The sequence below is a fragment of the Amphiura filiformis genome, chromosome 9 (assembly GCF_039555335.1).
Source record: "Amphiura filiformis chromosome 9, Afil_fr2py, whole genome shotgun sequence".
NCBI classification, from domain to species: domain Eukaryota; kingdom Metazoa; phylum Echinodermata; class Ophiuroidea; order Amphilepidida; family Amphiuridae; genus Amphiura; species Amphiura filiformis.
In genome coordinates, this window is record NC_092636.1 from 68,397,001 (window position 1) to 68,419,120 (window position 22,120).

Below are 22,120 nucleotides of genomic sequence, written 5' to 3' on the forward strand. Positions count from 1 at the left end.
CATCGTCCGGAAAGAACAAAAGAATTGTGAAAAACTTGATTTTATGGCGAATGGGGCTCAGAATTTTTATGTAGGGTATCTCAGAAAATGCTAGGGTATAATTGGAAGTAAATCTGAAAAAGTAGTGTGTAGGTGATTGCCCGCTAGTGCTGTAGCCTTGTCCAAAAATTCTGGATCAGCATTATTTTCCACTAATTCTCGCTATGAAATACCGGGTGAAATGAAGCAAAAGTGTTTGTTTATTATTAAACAATGGTTGACTGTAGGATTGGTGTCCCTTTTTGAATTAATGAGTTGTCAAGATATTACATTTGGGACTCTAAATAACATTAAACATGGTTTTAGCGAAAAATATCATAGAACAATAGAAGTCAAGTGTTTTAATGTTAGGTGTAAATATAGTCTCGCGGGAGCATCTTGTTAGTCTTCTTTAACAGTCTTTTTTTTTTAAAAAACTTGCTGGTCACGGCTACCGCGTGACTCTAATATATATATTCATTCCAACGTTTTGGTGATTGTCCCCGGGAATCATCGTTCCATCTTACAAATAGCACCATCTTACGAATAAAAACATTGAAAATTTATATAATATGACTCATATAAATATAAAAGTCGAAAATAAATATACACTCTCAGCAAAGTATGCTCTCAGCATAAAGGGTTAACCCCGGTACTACTTCCGGCATATAAAAACGCACGTACGCCAAACTGACTTTAGCTAATCGTAGATCCATATGTGACACGATCAAAATCAGTCGGAACTCGGAAATATTAAATTTTCAGTTTGTTATAGGATAGTTATTTTATTTATTTATTTATTTATTTATTTATTTATTTATTTATTTATTTATTTATTTATTTATTTATTTATTTATTTATTTATTTATTTATTTATTTATTTATTTATTATGCTTCATCACTGAATCATATACAATTACAAAGACAAATATATTATTATATATAAATATAGCACATACTAATCAAGACAAAGTAAATAGAATAAAATGCCAGCAAAAAGAATGGGACAAACAGGTGCAAAATCACCTGTAGGACCATCCCACCTTTCGATGTTTGAAAACAATACATGTAAAAAAAACCCAACATAGTCCCATCTCAAATTATATAAGCCTGCAACTCGAGCATCTGCAGTAAGAGCTCAAAAATTCAACTACCCCGGATTTGAAGGAAGAAAAGGAACCAGCTGTCCTTGTAGACAAAGGCAGCTGATTCAAAAGCTGCACAATGCCCCATGCCCCAAGTTTAAATGGATCGGAGGATAATCTAGTGGTGGGATGGTCCTGCCCATTCCTTTGGCTGATTGCAAATTTTAACTCTAAAATGCAAGCTGTATTAGATCACCATGCACCTGAAACAATTAAAACTCGTACAATTAGACCACATTATCCATGGTATAATAGTAGTATTCATGAGCATCGACAGCTTCGCAGAAAATTAGAACGCAAATGGCGAAAGAGTGACTGCTTGGAAGACAAACAAGCGTATATTGATCAGAAGAACTTGGTCAACCAACTTATCGAAAGTGCGAAAGTTGATTATTATAAGGATAAGTTGGAAAATAGTGACACCAAGGGTGTCTTCCAAACAGTTAACTCCCTGCTAAATGCCAAAAACGATAGACGTTTACCAACTGGCGATTCCCTACAAACTGTGTGTACAAATCATGCTGATTACTTCACAAACAAAGTTGTCAAAATCCGTGAAGAACTTGATCATGGTTCTCAAGTTGATCAAAGTGTTGCATTTAACAATGATTATGTAAATACGGTGTGTCGTTTTAGTGAGTTCTCCCAGGTTACTGAGATTGAAGTCTCCATGTTGGTTACTAAATCTCCTTCAAAAACGTGCAAACTTGACAGCATACCCACCTGGTTAATGAAGGAACATTTAGACACTTTCCTCCCAGTTATTACCAATATAATCAATGCATCTCTTACATCAGGAGTGTTCCCCAAATCTCTTGGCAATGCACTTATTACCCCAATTCTGAAAAAAACATCTTTGGATAGTAATGTCCTGTCAAATTTCAGGCCAGTGTCAAACATAAACTTCATTTCAAAACTAATCGAAAAAGCTGCCACAAATCAACTTAAGCAATATTTTGATGATTATAATCTCATTGATTCACATCAATCTGCATATTGTAAAAACAAAAGCACTGAGACCGCATTGCTTAAAGTTCGTAGTGATATATTGGATGCTGTGGATAGACAAAAAATTGTTTTTGTTGTATTACTTGACCTATCCGCAGCATTCGATACTATCGACCATGACATTTTGATTCATCGTATGAAACTTGGCTTTGGTATATGTGGTAAAGCATTGCAGTGGATAAGTTCTTATCTTAAATGTAGAACTAGCCAGGTTCACATTGATGGTATTTACTCAGATTCCCACGTTTTGGATTATGGAGTGCCGCAAGGCTCTGTTAAGGGCCCATTAGATTTTGTTGTTTACACTACCCCTGTTGGCTCAATCATCCGCAGGCATGAATTAAACTATCACGTGTATGCAGATGACACGCAAATTTATGTGTCATTTGACCCAAATGTTTCGGGTTCATATAAAACTGCTCTTTCAAAACTTGAAAAATGCATCTGTGAGCTGAAAGATTGGATGGGAAACAACAAACTTAAACTAAACCCAGGTAAAACTGAATTTTTCATCGCTGGAACTTATCAGAGTCTGAACAAAATACCACCAGTGACACTCAAAGTCGATAATAACATCATTGTTCCTTCTGATACAGTCCGCAATCTTGGAATTGTTTTTGATAAGCATATGTCCATGACTCCACACATCAACAGTTTAATATCTTCACTAAATTTTCATTTGCGTAACGTAAGACGTATCAGTAGATATCTGGACAAAGAAACCAAACATAGTGTAGTTCGAGCTCTGATTCTATCACGGCTAGACTATGGAAATGCCTTGCTCTATGGTGCAAATGCTAGAGATCTTGACCGCTTGCAATCACTTCAGCATAAAGCTGTCAAGCTGATTCACTCAGTTGGTAGACGTGAAAGCCCGTCGCCTCTAATGCATAACCTCCATTGGTTGCCTATCCGTGATAGAATCAAGTTCAAGATTTGCATGTACGTCTATAAATGTTTACAAGGTAATGCCCCCCAATATTTATGTGTTTTACTATCTCATAGAGAAATACCTTCAACTGGTTGTAGGACAAGATCTTCCAAAGACACCACATTACTAAGAGCTCGTGTTGGTAAAAAATGCATCGGTGACAAATCGTTTTGTGTTGCGGCACCTTCATTGTGGAACAGCCTCCCACGCAACATCAGGGAGGCTTCATCACTTCACTCTTTCAAAAAAATGCTTAAGTGTCATTTGTATCCAGAATGTTGATATTTTTTGTTTTATTTTTGTTTTCTCTTTGTTTGTGTGTGTGCGCTCTGATCGCTCTGTAAGAAGCGCGTTATAAAAATCTTTTGTATGTATGTATGTATATGTATAATGTAACATAACAGTCAGCCGCCTGGACAACCAATTCTTTAGAAATGCTTAGTCGCGCTAAAAGTCGATCGATACATGTAAAAATCAGCACAATTCAGAGATACACCTTTTTGCTATGAAATTAATTTTCTCGGTCAAATATAAAGCAATATTTTTTTTCTTCAGTAATGTCAGTTAAAAACTTGGTGCTTGGATATACATTTAAAAAAAAAATCCTGGTGTTAAAATTAAGCATCAAATTGTGTCTTTTAGTGTGATATTTTTTATTTTTTAGGCCTTGAATTCGCCTGCGAGCTTTTTACGGAATTCATGTTTTAGCGTCTCAAACTAACATAGTTTGCTAAAGAAAGATATTTCCCACCTCTGTAAAGCACATCGTGTGGGTCTATATGTTATAGTTTTGTCAGAATTTCCGTTTTTGTTTTACCCTTTTTCCATTCATGCTCCGAAAATGTCAAACTAAGTAAAAGTAGGTAATGGTGAGTACTTTTATCTCGAGAGCAACCAGCAGAAATAGTCGATATTTCCTTTGTTGTTATCCAGGTCAATTTTTCATTGAAAGCAAATTGCCCGACCAGCGATTAAATCCCCAATTGGGTGTTCTGGTTAAACATGATCAGTAGGAGCGCTATAGGTCTGGGAATTTCTTTGCTATATTGAAGTTCTGGCAACACTATAGCCATGCCGGTATTCCTATTAAACCCAGGGATATCGATCCACAATGCTAGTATTAGCCTTAGATTTCACGTGTTGATTTTGAAATTTTTTCAGCCGACAGTGAAAGATGGTGAAATCAAAACGGAAATTCTGACAAAACTGATATATCGCTCACGGTGATGTGCGTTAGAAAGTTGGGAAAAATCCTTCATTAGCGAACTATCTTACTTTGAAAAGCTAAAAGGTTGATCCAAAAAAAGGCTCGCGGGCAGAGTTTAAGCCTATCAAAATCGAAAATCTTACACTAAATGACTAAATTTCACGCCTAAGTTTAACACTAGGATTTGAAAAAAAAATACAGTATCAAGCACTACAGTTTTTCCTGACATTTACTGAAACAATGAAAAGGATTGCTTTTCATTTGGCCGAGAAAATTAATTTTACAATGAAAAGGTGTATCCCAAAATTTAGCTCATTTCAACACCAAATTCGATCGTTTGTATTGCCTCATTAAATGACTGAGTGAGCCTTGCAGAACAAAAAGAATCGGTTGTCCAGGTTGCTAACTAATATCATAGTGACCCTCCCTACATCTGTAAAAAAAACAAGAGATCACCTTTGTCTCTCCTGAGAGTAAGGGGAAGTAAGTCCTCTCCTTATAATCCTGATCAGGATAATATAAAATGAATTTGGTAGCTCGTCTTTGAACACCTTCCAACATCTGGATGTTGTGGTTGGATGTACCGCTCCAAAGAGAGCTACCATACTCAAGATCACTCCTGATCAGGGAACTATAAAGAGTTCTGGTAACTTGTACTGGGGCATTGAACCCTACTGTACGCATGATCATGCCCATCTTACGATTGCATTTTTTGACAACTCTATTAATATGGGTATCCCAGACAAGTTTAGCTGATATGTCGACACCCAAATCGTTGATGGTATCAAAACATTTACAAAGCTGGATTTTGCAGAAAACCCCACTGAAATTGAACAACCAGTTCCAAAGATATGCGCAATTAGAGAGTTCCAAAGCAATAGGAAACAAAAGGAAATGTTTTCTTTGTTTGGCTATATCTCAAAATCAATATTTGCGAGTTCCGACTGATTTTGCTTAATCACATCACATATGCTTAAAACGGTCATTTTACTGATAATTTTCTGTTACCTCAGCACCTTAAAGGGCATATATATTATTACTCGGACAACATCATATCATTGGCAAGCTAATATTACTGTATGAGGACAATGAAAATGACTCCTTTTTTGATAAAATACGACGTTTAAAATTCATATTCCGCAAAAAACAACTGTACGCGATGAGTTCCTTCGAACGAGACAGATTTGACCTAGAAAAAAAAATTGACGTCATGAAATGAAATGTGCCCGCTTTGAAAGAATGGACTGTAAACACTCTCAATGCACAGAGCGTATACTGTTGTTGTTCTCAGAAAAAGACTCAAGAATCAAGTATTACAAGTTTAATGGTTTTTAAACATATGGATAAAATCAGCCCCCGCTTTATTATATATTATTAAATTGTGATATTACAATTCATATGTATATCAACATCATGAGAAATATTTGGACTAAAAAATAAAAAAATATTTTGAGCTTAGAATACGAGTGTGATCAATATTGTATTTATTATGTAAATAAACAATTTCAATGGGCGTGTAGCTAACATTTTGTTGACCATTGAAAGTCGCGTATTTATACATGAATGAACATGAAAAGAGCTCTAGGCTCATGTGTTATCGTGAACATAGGGGAACGGCGGGTAATCCAACTCTTGATATTGGTATGGTTTATTCTATCTTACGTTGTTTTAATATGTAGTAATAGGCTTAAATGAAAAGGTGTTCGGGATTACCCTAGTCTCCCATATGATTATTGGACATAGTGGATATAGACCTAATGGGTTTAGAGAAATATCGACGAAATGGTACGAATTGATATTAGACCAAATGGCAAATCCCCGTCCTACATGTAACGCAAAATGAAATTCTTTTTATTCACTTCTTGCATGGTCATGTCATCAAGTTTGAAGGTAGAGCCTCGATCTAGCAGAATGCATGAATAGGTATTGAATGAGTCATATAACATTGTGAAAAGTGTCGTAATTCTTTCTTTCATGTCTATTACCAGTTTGAGCTTGAACCATGCAAGGGGTTACTTCTCCTACGTCTCCTTTTTACTTCTGTCAACATATTAATTTTAGAACTACACTGCAGTTTTTAGTTCAATGGCTAGAACTGGAAAAATTAAATTATGGTTCCTGCCGAAGGGTCATTGTTCTGAAGGTTCGTTACTCCGAAGGGTCATAACTAGACTCGTTACTCCGAAGAGTCCTTACTCCGTAGGCTTGTTGCTTCGAAGCGTTAACCTTCAGAGTTATGAACCTTCGTAATAATGACCCTTCGGGATAACGAACCTTCGTAGTAACGACCCTTCGGAATACCAGTCCTTCGGAATAACGACCCTTCGGAATAACGAAACTTCGTAATAACGACCATTCAAAATCAGTCCTTTGGAATAACGAAGTGTAACCTAAAAATGATGGAATTAAGAGCAAACATTGTCTAACGACAGCATGCAGCAGTTGTAATAAGCCAAATCGGCATTGGAAGTTTGCAATGCATTGTAGGACAGTTTTTGCAGTTTTGGGACACTTTGTCCTTTGACCTTTCAGAAAATTCAGAAATATTGGGTTTTTGTACGTACAAAATATAATGTAAAATGTTTTACAATAATTAGAACAAATATAAAAAATATTAGTATATTATATTTAATTATTTAATATTTTTAATGATCAATATAATGACAATAATAAGAAAAATAATAATAATTATGTCAATTTTCCCGATATGTCAGAGGTCAAAGTGTCCCAAAACTGCTTTCAAAAACCGGAAGTTAGAATGGCGATTGGGCTTATTGAAAGAGTACGCAAAGGAGACAAGTTTAGATAAGCTCAGACATTGTAATACCTTCATTCACACAGTTCACTCTCCAGACTGTTATTTAATGTCGAGACAACAAACTTTGAAAATAAAAAAATACAATGGACAAAATGTGAATAGAGGGGGCTAGGCGTGTACACATGCGGAAATATTTGCAGGCTGATCGTCAATGGTGTGTGAACGAAAAAGTTAATAGTAAAATCGCATTTGCTCACGAGAGGGCAATAGTTCCTCATTTCATGCGTGTATGGGGAGATGTTTGCAATATATTTCGTTACGGATTTTTCTGTTTTTAAAAAGAAGACAAGGAAAAACAAATCGAAGAGGTTGTTGTAATACCTAATCAGTTTATGCAGTAGGGCAACACCTGCTCAAACATAGCACCAATCAACACGGGCTAAGTTGGCTGATCATCAAGATAAAGGGTAGGGGTTTGGAGGTGGGCATTACCCAGGAATCTTGCCGAAACCCGAGAAATATTTACGCCATATACTTGGTATTGTGTACTCATTTGCTGACGTATTTTAAATGGTTGAGTAGGACTTGCGTGAAGAAATAATGAATACATGTAGCCCAAAAACTAAAAATATTTCCGTCGGCACATTTACAAGTTGTGCTCCCCCCGGTTCTGAAAACGAGGCTATGCCACTGTGTGGATAATCCACTTGAGTGTTTTACCACTGTAATCAAAAGCGTGGAACTAAATCCATGTTTTTTGACATCATAAATTATACAATAAAATGTATCTAGAGGAAATGTAAATCATCCAATAGTCATGATAGTTATTAACAAATTACTTGAATTTTGGAACTTTGCTAGGTTGTGTCTGGAACCACAAGACTTCATCAGGCAACTGACCCGCTGGACTGGTCCCGTGAGTAAGAAGTTCCAGTTCCAGTATAACAGATTTATTTCCAATATTCTATGTAGAGGAGAGTCCGGTAAGGTCCGTAGAACCGGCAAAGTTTGTGTTCGGGAGCAACTCCACCACCACAGATCAATATTTATTTGACCCTTTGCGTTGCTCAACCAAGATTCAGATAAATCGGAAATTGACATAGTATTTAGATATTACAATAAATGGTAAAAAAATCCGCATATTTTTCCTTTGTAACAGGCGGCATAGGACACGCAACACGGACGTACGAGGCTGGCGAAGATACAGGGCTGACAGCCCCATTCACAATACACGGTTAGCGATTATAAATGGACAATTAACATACTTGCAGTGGGGTACTTTGCAGAACCCCAACGGTTTTAGAGTAAGATAATTTTGCTTTGACACCACATAACAAATTTAGAATTGTTTGTGAAGATTTCATGATTATGTGTTAATCCAATGGCGACGTCAAAATAGCGATATCGCATCCACCATCATCTGCTTTGTAAAGCTGTCTACGACAATAGCGCCATCTAGAGGTGGAGATAATTACAAACATCCGATTTCGCTGGATTTCAGTCTAAAATCAGCGCAAGGAATATATTTTTGTGTAGCCCATTTTATTTCGGCGCTTATATAAGCGTTAGTACAAAGAGAGGCGTGGTACAACCCCTTAGTAAGAAGATGGTAAAAAATAAGTTGCGGTTTAGATAAACACACATCTTTGTTTCAGCTTAGTAACATATTTTCATCAATGCCTTCAAAACAAGATTGGGGGAAAAACACCAAAACACCAGGTTTGTCAATTTTTCAATCTAAGGAGATGATTACACGGGGGTTTTCTAATTGTCTGTAGTTTTTCGGACATTTTAGGTAGACACCTCTAATAAATGTGGTCATAAAAATGCTTGTTTGAATGTATGATTCTGATGCAAGAGGCCACGCAAACTAAGGTATATTATTTTGCGTTTTACAGTAAGTGTTTTATCTGCAATCTGATAACCATGCATGTTGTGTCTGGCATCCCGTATTGGCTACAATGGTTTATCTTGTTGTCGGAATAAAAGGGTAATGTTTATGTTCCTCAAATGATTTGGTTGGTTTTAATACTGTAACTGTTTTACATCGTGTTTTTGTATAATAGGCCAATATGTATTGAACAATAAAAATTGTAATTTTGAAGTAAAAAGCCGATAACATAAATTTGTCAAGGTCCGCGACAATGCTCTGTCATTTAGATACATAATGCAACAGTATAGTTAATGGCTTTTGATATTATGCATCGGATGTTAACTTCTTATGTATCTAGCCATGAATAGTGTTAAAACATAGTGTTTCATTCATTCTTTCTTTCTTTCTTTCTTTCTTTCTTTCTTTCTTTCTTTCTTTCTTTCTTTCTTTCTTTCTTTCTTTCTTTCTTTCTTTCTTTCTTTCTTTCTTTCTTTCTTTTTCTTTCTTTCTTTCTTTCTTTCTTTCTTTCTTTCTTTCTTTCTTTCTTTCTTTCTTTCTTTCTTTCTTTCTTTCTTTCTTTCTTTCTTTCTTTCGTTCTTTCTTTCTTCCTTCCATGATTGTAATAAACTTACGATAATACAAAACCAGCGTTCCAGTTAATTGTTCATGTTGAGAATTCTTTTTCATTTTCCTCTGCAATTGATCTTATGCAAGACAGATGCGAGATATTTATTGCAAAAATCTTATGAACCGTCAATAACCATCAACAGTCTGTTTCAATCCACTCTTAATTTTGGAATGACAAAATATCGTCATAAAACCTTCCATTAACTGTATTAACTGTATAATTATATATCAATTACCATTTAAAGAAGAATTATAGCCATTTGAACACCTGAGTGAATATCTGTGAAGATCAATGTAACTGTATCAAAGTGACAAATCAAATCAATAATACAATATTTTCTTCTCCAGCGCAGTTATATTTTAAAGCTGGTAAGTACTGTAGAAGTATCAATTGAGAATTGAAAAATCACATTGGGAAGTATATCCAAATCCACGCATTCCTACACCTGACTAGCAGCCTTTAGTTGGGTAGCCGTCGGCTACAATGCACTCAAAATGTGAAATGATTCGGCCTTGGCGGAAATTTTAAACTGCATTCCATCACCCGTTTTACACCTTCCGCGAAAACACAGGTAGAGAAAAGAATGATTTAAAGGGCAGGTCTATAGCGAAAACAACATCATATCATTGGCAAGCTAATATTATGAGGACAATGAAAATGACTCCTTTTTGAGAAAATAAGACGTTTAAAATTGATATTCCGCAAAAACCAACTTAAGCGGTGAGTTCCTTCGAACGAGACAGATTTGGCCTAGAAAACCGGTGACGTCATGAAATGAGATGTGCCCGCTGTGAGAAAAGGGACTATAAACGCTCTCAATGGACAGAACGTATACTGTTGCTGTTCACAGAAAAAATTCCAAATTAAGTATTACAAATTTCATGGTTTTTAAACATATGGATAAAATCGCGTCTACCCAAAGATGTCCGACCAAATCCTGACCATGACTTGGCTCGTTGGATTCGTCTATAGAGGAATCCAAATCCACGCATTCCTACACCTGACTAGCAGCCTTTAGTTGGGTAGCCGCCGGCTACAATGCACCCAAAATGTGAAATGATTCGGCCTTGGCGGAAATTTTAAACTGCATTCCATCACCCGTTTTACACCTTCCGCGAAAACACAGGTGGACAAAAGAATGATTAAACAATTCAGTTCCCTTTGTCAAAACACACAGCTTCTATATTCTCTGTTGAAGTGATTAACTACACGTGGTATCTATGCATTGATGTACTTGCGAACAAAAGGACTATGTATGAATAGATGCGACGGGATTACCTGCGGAATTATCTATATTGTATATAATTATTATTCTATTAACCCCCCTCGTCCTTGCATCTTCTCTAGGTGTTACGCGGCTTTTATTTGCAAAAATTTGAGAAAAATGCAAAAATAGGCACAAAATTGGACAGGGGTGTAGTACCCCCTTAAGATAAAGCATGGTTAATGACATTGTTTCATTTTTCATTTAGAAGCATGTTTGAAACATTGTGAGGAGTTGATTTTTTCAACATAAAAGTATAATTCAATTGAATGATCAACTGAAATGACCCCAAGTTCGTTGTACTCGTTGTGACTAAGCTCTATAATTCCAAGGAACACCTTGAAAAGGAAAAGAACATGATAGTTCTTGTTTGTTAAAATTTGCAATAGGTATACTGAACCTACTTTTTTTGCTGCTAGTAAGATGATTTAAGAAGATTGTATAAATCTGAAAAAAAACCCCATATACTTATCTGGGTTAAGATTCGGTAAACGGATAATCTTATGTAGAACGGATTATCTTAATGACCAGTCTCTCTTATTAACACTAATTTATGAACTTAATATGCTTGGTGTGTGGATGTAATTTTTAAAACGACCAAAAAAGTGAGACAAAAGTGTCAAGGTCATTTTTGGTTCTTCTGGGGTCAAATTGCCAAATTATTACATGGTTATGATATTTGGTGGGAACGATCACCAAATTGGGATACAAAATGACACGGTCATTTTGGGGTCATTCGTTTGTCACCGCGTCATGAAATTTGGATGCGAAATATCAAGGTCATTTGGGGTCATCCGTGGTTAAATTGCCATAGATTATCGCAGGGTCATGAAATTAGGTGGGAACGACCACTGAAGTTAGACAAAAAAATCCAAGGTCATTTTGGGGTAATTAGGGGTCAAATAGATTGTTTCATGCCATTTGGTGGAAACAACTTCTACAGACAATTTAAACTGAAATATTCCATCAACCACCTAAACCAGGATTTTTTTGTTTCGATGTTTCACCGGGTGACCATCTTTATGATATTATACTAGGTGTTACGCGGCTTTTATTTGCAAAAATTTGAGAAAAATGCAAAAATAGGCACAAAATTGGACAGGGGTGTAGTACCCCCTTAAGATAAAGCATGGTTAATGACATTGTTTCATTTTTTCATTTAGAAGCATGTTTGAAACATTGTGAGGAGTTGATTTTTTCAACATAAAAGTATAATTCAATTGAATGATCAACTGAAATGACCCCAAGTTCGTTGTACTCGTTGTGACTAAGCTCTATAATTCCAAGGAACACCTTGAAAAGGAAAAGAACATGATAGTTCTTGTTTGTTAAAATTTGCAATAGGTATACTGAACCTACTTTTTTTGCTGCTAGTAAGATGATTTAAGAAGATTGTATAAATCTGAAAAAAAACACCATATACTTATCTGGGTTAAGATTCGGTAAACGGATAATCTTATGTAGAACGGATTATCTTAATGACCAGTCTCTCTTATTAACACTAATTTATGAACTTAATATGCTTGGTGTGTGGATGTAATTTTTAAAACGACCAAAAAAGTGAGACAAAAGTGTCAAGGTCATCTTTGGTTCTTCTGGGGTCAAATTGCCAAATTATTACATGGTTATGATATTTGGTGGGAACGATCACCAAATTGGGATAAAAATGACACGGTCATTTTGGGGTCATTCGTTTGTCACCGCGTCATGAAATTTGGATGCGAAATATCAAGGTCATTTGGGGTCATCCGTGGTTAAATTGCCATAGATTATCGCAGGGTCATGAAATTAGGTGGGAACGACCACTGAAGTTAGACAAAAAAATCCAAGGTCATTTTGGGGTAATTAGGGGTCAAATAGATTGTTTCATGCCATTTGGTGGAAACAACTTCTACAGACAATTTAAACTGAAATATTCCATCAACCACCTAAACCAGGATTTTTTTGTTTCGATGTTTCACCAGGTGACCATCTTTATGATATTATGTAAGATTTCTGTACGGAATAAGAGCACGGATATAAGAATATATGAAGTAAATGAATTCCTGTATTGTGGGCCCGGACGCCAGGAGAGCCGTATGGTTTCCATCAGCATGCAAGATTGATCTTCTTCTGTGCGTCACTTCACCGAGGTGTAATTGAGGCTTGCTAATCTTCAAAAGTGCCAACAGACTGAGAGCTGGTACTGGCCGATGTAAAGTACCTCTCAAGAAGTGGGGTTATCTAAACACGGTAGGTGTGATCCGAGTCTGTGGCACTGAACCAGAAACCATAGAGAACCTATTGCAATACCCTCTATCGAAGATGAAGACCTTGCATAGAACAATGATAGTGCTAAGAGTTTTGTCCAGCTCTGGCTGAAACACAATATCTAGTATGTGTGGACGCGATTGTGCGCTGTTGAATGTATGAATTTTATAAGTCGCAGTAGCAGAGACATTATAAGATGCACGCGGGTATAAGATCTTTATTTGACCTTTGACCAGAAATGCGGTGCTGTTTTGATAAAAAAGTTACAACACAAAATAAGTTTGATTATTTCGCACTTTACAGTTGTTTATGTCCAATGTGATGCATCTTTAATGCTTGTCAACAAATCCGAATACCACGTGTGTCGTGTCTCGCCTTCCATACTGGCTACAACGGTTTATCTGCTGGTAGGCACATTAGATAATGTGCATATAACAGTTATGTTCCTCAAATGAGTTGCTAGGTTTACCTTGTAACTATTATTTTTGTTTTACACAATATGGTTATATGTATTGCATAATACAACTGTTAATTTTGAAGTAAAAGCCGATAACGTAACTTTTCAAACTCCATGGTAAGGTCATAATATTCATAATGCTGTCATTATATTCAGTTACACAATATAGCATCATAGTTAATTGATTTTGATATTATGCAGCGTAAATTAACTTAAACTTAACTATAGTGTTTACCATGAACAGTGGTATCTGTTTTAAAACCCATTATCGCGAACAATTATTACATCTTATGGCCTTGCTTCTTCTTATTCGATTTATTAATAAAATACATTTTTATCCTTCACTTTTGATACATTATAATGAAGTCAACTGTCAACAAGAATCTATTTAATAATTAAGAGTTTTATCATCTCAAGAAATAACAATTCTATGAAATATTTTGACAAGCTTCTCAAATACGATGTCTACGATGTCCAAATTAAAATTATTATCCAAAGGCGAGTGTGCTTGTCATTAAAGAACTAATTTTCTTCACTTATTTCCAACACGCTAACAAATGACGGGGCATTAATTTTCTTTTCGTTTGGGGGTACCAAAGTGTATAGATATCATGTTTACGTTTTCAATATCTGACATAGAGTAATTCAAATAAAGTTGGGTAAATATGGTGTACAGATTTACCTTAATATGAATAGCGAATTCTGAAGAAACATAACTATATACTTTATTTAACAGATTAACATAAAAATCTTTCTTTCTTTCTTTCTTTCTTTCTTTCTTTCTTTCTTTTTCTTTCTTTCTTTCTTTCTTTCTTTCTTTCTTTCTTTCTTTCTTTCTTTCTTTCTTTCTTTCTTTCTTTCTTTCAATTAGCTTGCAATCAATTTGTAATTCATGTAAGTGACTAATTAAAGCCTTAATGTACGATTTCCTTCAAATTTCAAATTTTGTTCTTCTATACTCAAAATGCTGAAATAATACTGGTAATAACTGTCGGGTTTCTGTCCATTTTGAGCTGAAAAAACAAGGTAAAGTGAAAGTGCTTATTTTGGTCGTTGAACATGCAGTTCTATAGGAGGACACATAATGAAAGTCATAATTATGAATTATGACTTTATGTCAAACTTTGCTCTGTTCACCTAGAAACACAACAAATTTAGCTGATTCCATTTAGGTGCAAGTTGGGACATGTGTAAACATATTAAATATGCCAAAAAAGGGTTGAAAACAAGTTAACCAATTTTATATTATAAGATCGTGCATTATGGCTTTAAATAAAAATAGATCACGATGACATGAAATCACCATTAGTCATTATTCTTTACAAATTGAATATTATAAGTCATGAAAGTATATTGAAATTATGCAAATTAATGTGAAATGCTATTTCTGTTCTTTGAGCATTACAAATACATCCTTTGAACATTATTTTTCTTGAATAACAAAATTATATCTTATATCTTATATGACCAATTTAATTTACTGTAACTATTTGGTCCGTTAAGGGGTCGTTCCAAAAATAGCAATCTCCGAAAAGTTTTTCGATAAATTCATTTCGCAAAAAGTAAAAATAGCAGTTTAACAAAATAATAATGGTTGAAATAAAAGCCATTATTGGGGGCAGGCCTGACCCCAATGTAAACATTTGTTTCGATGACCCAAGTTCATACTCATTTATGCTCCCGCTCTTTTTAACAGATCGCCTAGAATTGCATATTTAGGTTTCAGCGATTGCCCGAAAAAGGTGGTTTGTTTTTGAAAAGCGTTTCCACTTTGCATGCAGATACTTATTGTTGATATTAGTGTTCGCGATTTTAATTTATGCACTCTGTAGCCGACAAAATGTCAATGCATTTTACACACTGAAAATGTCGCTTGCGTAAATACCGATATTTCTAACAGTATCTGGTTTTTTTTATCTAAAAACTATTCACATTAGTTCAATAGACTTTGTTGAAACCTTAGATACCTTATCAGACCGCAGGGGATGAACAGATTTAAAACTAGAGTTAAAAGAACCAGCGTAGACCTTCTCAATATGCAGTTTTGTAATACCGGTATATCGCGTTGTGATAAAAAGTTTAATTTCGGACATGCTTTTCCTTGTTTTTTATAACAAGGAAATGCTTTACTTACCCCAAGCTTCCCTCGTAGTCTTGACTCAATGCTGGTTGGTATTCTTCCAATTAAACGATTTTAGTTATTTACTTATTCGACCACAAAGTTTGCCCCCTTAAGATAAAACATGGTTAATGATATCAACGCTAAGGAGGTGGTCAATCTTTTAGAATTTTGTCTCACCACAACCTATTTCAAATTTAGAGATCAAATTTACCAGCAAGATCATGGATGTGCAATGGGCCTCCCCGTTAGTCCGATCATTGCCAATCTATACATGGAATGGTTTGAGCAGAAAACAATAGCTTCTGCCATTGACCCCCCGCGTTACGTGGATGATACCTTCGTGGTCATCAACAAAAACAAGGTCCATCAATTCACAGAGCACATCAACAGCCAAAACGAGTTCATTAAATTTACCAACGACCCCGAAAAGGAGGGTCAGTTGCCTTTTTTGGACACTTTGGTAAAAAGACAAGCAGATGGTACAGTTAAGGTCAGTGTATACAGAAAACCAACACACACTGACCACTATTTAGCTTTCGATTCACACCATCCACTAGAACATAAGCTTAGTGTCATTAGGACCCTCTTCCATCGGGCGGACACATTGGCCACTGACTCGGAAGACAAATATCAAGAACTTAATCACGTCAAATCGGCTCTGAAACGTTGCGGCTATGCAGATTGGAGTTTCAAACGGGCTCAAGTCAAGAAATCTAAGAGCGACCAACCTCATAGCGCCGTGGACTCCTCTTCAAAAAAGAAAAGCTTTGTAGTAGTCCCCTACGTTCAGAACTTGTCAGAAAAAATCAAAAGAGTGTTCGGCAATTATAACATCTCCACTGTCTTCAAACCACATCAAACTCTTCGTCAAGTACTTGTCGCGCCCAAGGATAAACCGCGGAATGATGAAAAATCCGGAGTGGTGTACCGCGTTCCCTGTGGAGATTGCGACAGAGTATACGTGGGAGAAACGATGCGAGCTTTAGGAGAAAGACTGAGAGAACATACTGCCGACACCGCCTCAAATACATCAGCAATTGCAGACCCCCACAAGCGCACAGGACATGATGCTGACACCGACAACGTCGAAGTGCTCTGCAGGGAAGAAAAACTATTGCCAAGAAAAGTGAGAGAGGCCATTTTCATCAAGAAAGAGACCAGCCCCACTCTTAATAGGGACGGGGGCCGAGAACATTCCAAGATCTATGACACTTCTAGAAACACCTGACAAAAGGTCAAAAAAGGACATTGTCAACAGGAAGTAAAGTGCATACATCAGTCATTCACCAGTATCACACCGCTGATGACGGAGTATGGTTACTCTGAAATTATTCGGACAAAAACGTGAGTGTTGTTGACTAGTTTTAAACTTTTTTTTGATGTTAATGATATTGTTTCATTTTTCATTTAGAAGCATGTTTGAAACATTGTAAGGAGTTGATTTTTCAACATAAAAGTATAATTGAATTGAATTCAATGACAACTGAAATGACCCCAAGTTCGCTGTACTCGTTGTGAATAAGCTCTATGATAGTTCTTGTTTGTTAACATTTGCAATATACTGCCCCTACTTGTTTTGCTGCTAATAAGATGATTTAAGAAGATTGTATCAATCTGAAAAAAACCCATATACTTATTCATGTCAAGTTTTTTCTGGGTTAAGATTCGGTGAACGGATAATCTTATGTAGAACGGATTATCATAATGACCAGTCTCTCTTATTAACACTAAGTACGGTAATGAATTTAATATGCTTGGTGGGTGGATGTAGTTTTTAGAACGAAGTGAAAAAGTGAGACAAAAAATGTCATTTAGTCATTTTGGGTTCTTCTGGGGTCAAATTGCCAGATTGTTACATGGTTATGATATTTGGTGGGAACGACCACCAAATCGGGATAAAAAAAAAACCACAGTAATTTTGGGGTCATTCGTTTGTCACTGCGTCATGAAATTTGGTGCGAAATATCAAGGTCAAATTGCTATAGATTATCGCAGGGTCATGAAATTAGGTGGGAACGACCACTGAAGTTAGACAAAAAATTCAAGGTCATGGGGGGGTAATTAGGGGTCATTTCGCAAGCTCTCTATTATGTAAGATTTTTGTACGGAATAAGAGCACGGATATAAGAATATATGAAGTAAAATGATATTGATCGTTTCCAATTCCTGTATTGTGGGCCCGGACGCCAGGAGAACCGTATGGTTTCCATCAGCATGCAAGATTGATCTTCTTCTGTGCGTCACTTCACCGAGGTATAATTGAGGCTTGCTAATCTTCCAAAGTGCCAACAGACTGAGAGCTGGTACTGGCCGATGTAAAGTACCTCTCAAGAAGTGGGGTTATCTAAACACGGTAGGTGTGATCCGAGTCTGTGGCACTGAACCAGAAACCATAGAGAACATATTGCAATACCCTATAGATAAGGTGACCTCAATGTTTATCAACAAAGGCAAGGGACTGGTATCATCTTTATGCTTGAATGAACCCCATGCAACCACTACACTGTTTAATAGTCTTATTGTGATGTGGCGGGAGTTTTAAAAACACGAGCCCTGAACAAAATATGATGCGCGCGCATACTGTCAGGCAAAAAACAATGGAAATTGTGATGATGCGTGCGCATACTGTCAGGCATTGACGTCAGAAGTCACATCATCTATATCGAAGATGTAGACCTTGCAGAGAACAATGATATTGCTAAGAGTTGTGTCCAGCTCTGGCTGAAACACAATATCATGGACGCGATTGTAGAATGTATGAATTTTATTATTCGCTGTAGCAGCGACATTATAGATGCACGTGGGTATGTTTTTGGCCTCTTATCTTCACTTTTTAATTAAAAAGTTACAACAAAAATAAGTTTTATTTTATTATTTCGCACTTTACAGTTGTTTATGTCCAATGTGATGTATCTTTAATGTTTGTCAACAAATCCAAATACTATGTGTGTCACTGTGTCGCGCCTCGCCTTCCATACTGGCTACAACGGTTTATCTGCTGGTAGGCACATTAGGGTAATGTGCATATAACAGTTGTGTTCCTCAAATGAGTTGCTATGTTTACCTTGTGACTATTATTTTTGTTTTACACAATGTGGTTATATGTATTGCATAATACAACTGTTAATTTTGAAGTAAAAGCCGATAACGTAACTTTTCAAACTCCATGGTAAGGTCATAATATTTATAATGCTGTCATTATATTCAGTTACACAATATAGCATCATAGTTAATTGATTTTGATATTATGCAGCGTAAATTAACTTAAACGTAACTATAGTGTTTACTATGAACAGTGGTATCTGTTTTTAAACCCATTATCGCGAACAATTATTACATCTTATGGCCTTGCTTCTTCTTATTCGATTTATTAATAAAATACATTTTTATCCTTCACTTTGGATACATTATAATGAAGTCAGCTGTCAACAAGAATCTATTTAATAATTAAGAGTTTTATCATCTCAAGAAATAACAATTCTATGAAATATTTTGACAAGCTTCTCAAATACGATGTCTACGATGTCCAAATTAAAATTATTATCCAAAGGCGAGTGTGCTTGTCATTAAAGAAGTAATTTCTTCAATTATTTGATTCCAACACGCTAACAAATGACGGGACATTAATTTTCTTTTCGTTTGGGTGCACCAAAGTGAATGCATAGAATGTTTACGTTATCAATATCCACTTTAAAATATCAAGTTGATATCGATCAAATGAACAATGATTCTCTGACATTAATTTAAGGGAAGAAGTGCAGCAAAAACACCCATTTTTTGGTCATATTTCATTGCCATTCCAGGTAAAAGAGCATACTTTTTGCTTTCACACACTTTTTTATTCCACAAAAATCGCACTTACGGTTCCCAAGAAACTGCTATTTGAAGTGAAGCATCTTGCGCGATCTAATGTATTATTAATGTATTTTATTGTTTTTCAAGCAGTGATATTTATTATGTATTATATTGTTTTTCAAGTGGCGATATATAACAATTTTACAGTCAAAAATCTGTATCTCAAAAACCAAATAAGCATTTATCATGTTATCTTCACAACATATTGTAATAAATCAAGTGCCTGCTTTTTTACATGTTGTATATAATAAATTGCCATCTAATTTGCATACAAAATTAAAAAGGTGTTTCTGGATGTTTTTTAGAATTTTTCTCGTTTTTGCATTTTAGCGCCTTCAAAAGAGTAACTTGAGACCATTTTACGACGGATTTGAATGAAATTTTCACAGAATGTGTGTTTTGTTATTTGTAAAAAAAGTGTGGAAGTAGATTTTTTAATTTTGTTTTTGTTTTGACGCACTGTCACTTTTTTGTAGGTCAAAAAATCGCATTTTTAGGCGTTATCATGTTTCAGACTTTTTTTTCGAAAAATGAAGCATTTTATAAAAAATCTACTTCCACACTTTTATTTTTCTGCTTTTTAACTGTCATTTAAAGGAAAAAATACATTTTTCTGATTTTTTGGTCTCAAGTGTCATTAACACCAAGTATGAAGTTCCTAGCATGTTTAGTTTAAAAAAATGATTTTTGGTGCACTTCTTCCCTTAAATAAAGTTGGGTAAATATGGTACAGTTTATACTCCAAGGGGAACCTCATCTAAATTAAAAAGATTTACTTAAATGTGAATAGCGAATTCTTAAGAAATAATTATAGCTACTTTATTCAACAGATTAACATAAAAATCTTTCTTTCTTTCTTTCTTTCTTTCTTTCTTTCTTCCTTTCTTTCTTTCTTTCTTTCTTTCTTTCTTTCTTTCTTTCTTTCTTTCTTTCTTTCTTTCTTTCTTTCATTAGTCATTCAATTAGCCTGTAATCAATTAGTAATTCATGTGACTAATTAGTCGCTATTCTTTACAAATTGAAGTCTTGAAAAAAATATTTTGAAATTATCCAAATTAATGTGAAATGCTATAACTGTTCTTTGAGCATTACAAATACATCTTTTCAATATTATTTTTCTTTAATACCAAAATTATATATTTATGACCAATTTAATTTACTGAGTAGTATTGGTTCGTTAAAGACGTCGTGTGTCATCACGACAGGTCACCACATTACATGAAAAAAGCAGCAATAAAACACCATTTTTTCTGTAATAAACTTAGGGTATGGAAAAGCAGCGTTTTAGTTAATTGTTCATTTTGATAAATATTTTTTATTTTCCTCTGTAATTGATTTTATGCGAGACAGATGTGAGATATTTATTGAAAAAATCTTACGAAGTCAATAGCTATCAACAGTATGTTTCAATCCACTCTTAATTTTGGAATGATAAAATGTGGTCATGAAACCTTCAATCATATCTGTATAATTATATATCAATTACCATTTTAAGAAGAATTATAGCCATTTGAACACCTGAGTGAATATCTGTGAAGATCAATGTAATTAATACCGTAAGTGACAAATCAAATCAATAACAATTTAACCGCAACTTGTGCCACATTTTATCATCCAGCAGGTACATTTTGACTGCTCAGTGCCAGAAGTGGGTAAGTGCAATAGCTGCCATGTGTACATTGGGAAATATACGCACAGTATATTGTACTCATCTTCACATGGCAACTACTCATGGCAGCTATTGCACTTACCCACTTCTGGCACTAAGCAGTCGATTTGTAAGCTGCTAAATACTGTTGAAGTAATTATTTAATGACATTATAAAAAGAATATTGTGAAGTAAAATCTAATATCATAATTGAACTACTTTGAATTTGGTCACATGCTCTTATGATAAAACGTGTTTTTTTTAGATATTGTTTAATTTTATTGATAGCGATTTTGAAACATGCTTGAAAAATTGCCAGAAGTTAAGTCAAACATTGAACATAATAAATGAAATGACCCCAAGTTCGTTGCACCTCGTTGAGCTGTTTGGGAAAAGAAGATAATATCACATGTCTGTTAATTTTTTAATATACTGCTCCTACTTTTTTGTTACAAGAGATGATAGAGATGTAAGAAGATTACAAAAATTCTGGGTTAAGATTGGACGAACGGATGATCATAATGTAATGTGCATGTTCTAATTCAGAACACTTTTTTTGCAGTGCATGTAGAGTGTTGAAATCTGCTTATCGTACATGTTATTAGATTTTGAACAAATATTCGTACGTGTTATCAACATTTTAGAGTCCAAAAATATTAGCTATAAATTAAGGGCTCTGGTATGAACGTTTGGACAGTATTTTTTCTGGTACATGAGAGCCAACCATATCGAATTGCATAACAGTCTAAGCGATGCTGGTTATGTTTTACCTCACTGTGTGGAAACCAACGGATAGGGATTTTCTGAGGAATTTTTTTGTACATTGAGCTACATATTCATATCATGTGGTCAACTAGGATTATGTGTTTGTTGCATGGCGTGGTCAAAATATGGTCTGGCAGATCAAAAAATTAAGATTATGAATATCAAAATTAGGAAATTAGTCGATGGTCAGC